General features: G+C 28.5%; 1 pseudogene; it reads right to left on the bottom strand.

Moving 5' to 3' along the window:
* Positions 1–609: 609 nt before the first annotated feature.
* LOC116185936 lies at positions 610–3,808 on the bottom strand (annotated as a pseudogene).
* Between the last annotated feature and the right edge of the window lie 1,042 nt (positions 3,809–4,850).

Below are 4,850 nucleotides of genomic sequence, written 5' to 3'. Positions count from 1 at the left end.
CAAATATTACTTTTGAAAGATTTAAACTATTCAAAGAAATATATTATCATATAAATCAATATTATATTATTATATATATTATTATATAAAACAAAATATTTATAAATACAAGTATATTTATATCTTATAAAATAAACTTTTTTTATTAAATTTGATTAGATTTTATAAGTATATATCAATCCTATCATTATCCGAGATATATTTTCATTGAATTATTCAGGGAAACTTATCATTTGTAGTTATTTCTATTCTACAAATTCAACGATGAATAACATCAGAAAACATTTTTATAACATAATGGAAACTTAAATAATAACTATAGTATTTATATAATATAATAATCTTAAAAATAATGACTATTAGTACGGATATTTTCTACCATATATAATTAAATGTAACATAAACGAGAGCAGTAAGAAATCCCAATTATTAGGGGCTTCTAATTTATAAAGATCTCACATAAATATAACAAGAAGAAATCTGAAATTTTAATTTCAAACTAAAATATCTTTAATGATTTCTCATTATGATACTTTCGTAAAGATTTAAATCCCAATTGTGATAAAAATATTAAAATTTAAAAAATTTTCCTACCTGATTGATACTCACTGTCCAAGTCTCGCGCCGTCTACTTTTCGCGCTTCTCAGTTGATCATCTCGATATTCTTTATATCTGATCGTCACTTTGTCATAAGGGCTTCACTGCTGCTGTTCCCTGCATTCTTTTTGTTTTTCTCTTTCTTTGCTTTTTTCTCTTTTTTATTAAACAATTGCTTTATTTTATCGTACTGCTTTTCTTTGCTGCCTTTTTCTCGTATTTCTTATCCGCGTCTAACGGTAATTTCGTGGTGATTTTAATATATGTTCGAATATTTATCGTATTTTTGTTTCTCGAGAGGTTTAAAATTCAGTATATCGTTTCTCATGTTTGATAAATTGTCTCGTAACTTCGTCCTCCAATTTATTCTCTTCGATCGACTTCTTGCGAGTCACGCTTGTAATCATTTTCGATCCCGGAATCAGCTAAATCCTTCCGATTAGAATCATTAAACTAAGTCTCGCGATGTTTATGTTCATGTCTGTGTATGCATTTTGATATTCGGTGTGTTTGACTTCGTGATAAATTTTTGATTTTGTTGGACTTTTATCGAATGGTTCTAATCGTCCAATAATTATTTTCACGTGTCAACTTTCTCTGACATCCGAATCGTCGAAATAATCCAATTGATTGCGGGATTTCCATAAAGATTTTTCTGAATCTTCGTCCAATTTTCGATGTTTTTTTTTTAATGTTCGTGAGATTTCATCGTATTGTCGTATTGAGTTTCGCAATGAATCGAACGACCGTAATATCGAAATCGTATCTATTTGAATTGTAACCTCCGCAATCGGTGCATATTCTCGACGGAGAACTATCATAATCATCATGAATCGAATACTTGCTGTTTGTATATCATTGAGTGGTATACGTTTCTTTGTAGTATTTTGATTCTAATTGGCTACTCGTCATTTGAGATATATCGGTAATTGTCGTTCTGCTTCTCGCATAAGCTGTCGAAGTATCTTTTCATAAACGGTTGTTCTTTCCGGACTGTTCTTTTCGCCCGTTTATAATGGGACTATCTAAAAGAGGTCAATGCACATTTCTAGTGTTTATGTAATCTACATGATTGGTTAAGTTCTCGTGCGATCTATTAGTCGTATATTTACTTTTGATTCGTAAATTCTGGATGAATTTCATCTAAACGTTGCGTGGATTTGCTTATATGAATCAATTCAAAATTTTTCTTCTTAGGAAATGGTCTCTCGATCGAATATTTCTATCCGAAAAATCATCGCTTTTAGAAAATTTTCTTTCTATCGTGGTGAATTTCTTTATATATATATATATTATATAAATATATATTATATAGGCGAAGAAAGAAAATTATTTTCCCTGAATTCGGTTTGAAAATGATGAGTAACGGTGATTTCTTCGGATCGCAAATTATATGACTTATAACGATTAATTAAAATTGTAGATGGATAACGATTTTCTGGACTGTTCTATTCCTATCATTAAGAAATAGTTTGAAATCATCCGCATAATCCTCGTGCCTCTACGTCTCAACGATATATCTGTCTCTATATTTGTCCGTTCTCATTTCGACTATATATTTTCGCGGTTTAGTATCGATGTATCCGATAGAATTTTATTGGTAATCTTTTTTTCGTATCCGTACGATCGTTATCTTTGTGGATCTTCTTTTCAAAAATATATTTCTTTCCATTACTGTTGATGCGTATTTCCGTGATGTACGTATCCATGTAATATTTAGGCAAGGCAACGCAATTAGAAATGATCGGAGATAATCGGAACGATCGATCGATAATCTTGTGCTCAGATTTCTTCGGCATGTTCGTGCTATTCTTCGCGGCGAACATTTTGTTCGCGAACCTCAACTTGAATTTAGATTCAAAAAGATTGTGTCTCGCGCTTAATTCGAATGTCTTATTCGATATTCCACTCAGGATCTGTCTTGCAGAAAATTCGTTATTATTTTGTTGTCTAGCAATTGTACTATCGACTCTGACTGTCGACTATGATCGGAAATATCTATGAATACTGTGGATGTACTTTTCAGGTTTGTCATATAGACGCCTTATCATTTAATTCGTGACGTGATTTCGTATCCATGTTTCTACTGCGTAATCTCTTATTCTAACGTAATGATTGATAAATTTATCTTTTTCATATCTAGATTTTGAACGTATTGATTTCATTATTGCATCAAAGTTCATTATTACAAGAGAAATCTATTTTATATATTTCTTCTTCTCGACTATTTTCACGCGACAAATCTTTTCTTTCAAGGTCAAGTCGTCACTATCTGAATGACTTCTTTGCATCTTTTTCTTGTTGATCTGCACTTAAGCGTAAATCACATTAGTTTGCGGGAATGGCATACTACATTCGTTCGGTCTAGTGTAAAAGAATGATCGATTATTATTATGATCGAACCAGATGAGACTCTTATTTTGATCAATTGCGATAATGATGACCGATTGCTGAATAATCGATGAATCATCTTATCATTAATTCTTCGGTAGATCGTTGTTGAAAATCGTATCAGTTTATGTGCAATATGCTATTATATCGATTTTATCTATTTCCTCGAATTTAGTATCTTTTATGATTAGTAAAGGAGTTGTCTTTTCCTTTTCCTTCTCTTCTTTCTCCTCTTCTTTATTTTTCTCATCCATCTCCAGTTGGTTAGATATATGTCGATTCCTTTATTTTCTCTTCTCGACGATATTGGTTTTTTGATATTCATTTCTTCTATTCGATCTTTTCTCTCGATATATTCCATCACCTTTTCGACATTCCTCTTGTTTTTTTTCAAACCAAAATGAAAAGGTTCTTGATCAATGTAAAGTAATGCTTCGATAATAGGGGATAATTGCTTCTTCACTCGATTATTCTCCAAATGTAATCTTTCACTCTCACTATTATTGTTGACCGCATCATTGACGCTATGACTAACCGGCTTATGTTTCCTTTCTAACTTCAAAGAGAAGAATTTGAATGGACTTCTTAGCTTTTTTATCTTATATTGAGCGATAGTTCCGGTCTTTTTTTGATACATTGACAATATGCTGAAACAATCTAGCAATCATCTGTTGTCGTAGGCAACGTAATGAAGGCTGTCCTCTTATTGAAGCACCAACACCGCCTCCCGGATTAAAATCCTTCTTATTCCTTGACATTATGCTCTCCTATTAGATTGAGGTGATGATCAATGTCTTCGTCTTCTCCTACCAGAGCCATCACGCAGGATGCTCCACGTAATCCTGAAACAATTTTTAATTAATAAGTAGTTTAATCGAAGATTTGTAATAAATATAATATGGGAAAATAAATAAAGTTTTAAAATCATGAATATAATATAGTATCCTAAACTTTGTTATAATTCTGTAGAGTTCTATAGAAAAAGAGCACAATTATATTTTCCTCAATTATTGTTTCTCTTATTTTATACGTTATCCATTAGTTCTTATTCATTAAAATTTTACTAGTATAAAATAAAGAATTTTATAAACTTAAATAAAAAAATAAAATTATTAAATGTAATTAATTAATTTTTCAATTAATTTAACAATATGATAATTTAATAATACTTACTATTTTACATAATTTTATATCAACTTTATTTAATTAATATTTAACTGATCAATGTGAAAAAAAGAAATCTATCATTTCTAGGAATTGTTTCGATATTAGTATTAAATAAATTTTTTAGCTAAATTTCATTTTTTCTTAATATATTAAAAAAATTTGTAGTAAAAAAAAAAAAAAAAATAAATAAATTTATAGTAAAAATAAAGATTATTTTCAATCGAATATTACATTATTTATAGTATATATGTAAGATAATTAAATAATAGAATTAAAACTAGAATTAGATATATTATATATCTAAAATAATTAAATAAAGTTCAAATAATAAAATAAGCTTTCTAATCACATCTCATTAAATTACTAAAATAAAATTTTCATGATTCTTACAAATTTAATTTTCTTAGCATTGTGCGAATTATTAAAAGGAATATTTTTTATAGATTATTAAAAGCGAAAAATAATAAATTAACGATAAGTTAATTAAAAAATTAATGTTATAGTTACATAGTTTCCTTTGTTAATCTAATAATTTTATTAGATTATTTATTGATTATCTATAGGTTAATATTTATAATCATTCAAATATTAATTGTCAAAATTAAAATTCTTATAAAAATGCGTCAATAATTTTCAAATCCAAATACTGATTATATTATGATTATGTACTATTTCGTTAACAATCAAACGAACG

Source organism: Apis dorsata, unplaced genomic scaffold, assembly GCF_000469605.1.
Source record: "Apis dorsata unplaced genomic scaffold, Apis dorsata 1.3 scaffold_333, whole genome shotgun sequence".
Classification (NCBI taxonomy): Eukaryota; Metazoa; Arthropoda; class Insecta; order Hymenoptera; family Apidae; genus Apis; species Apis dorsata.
The sequence above is the reverse complement of the archived record's forward strand: the minus strand, read 5'-3'. Positions and strand labels throughout refer to the sequence as shown.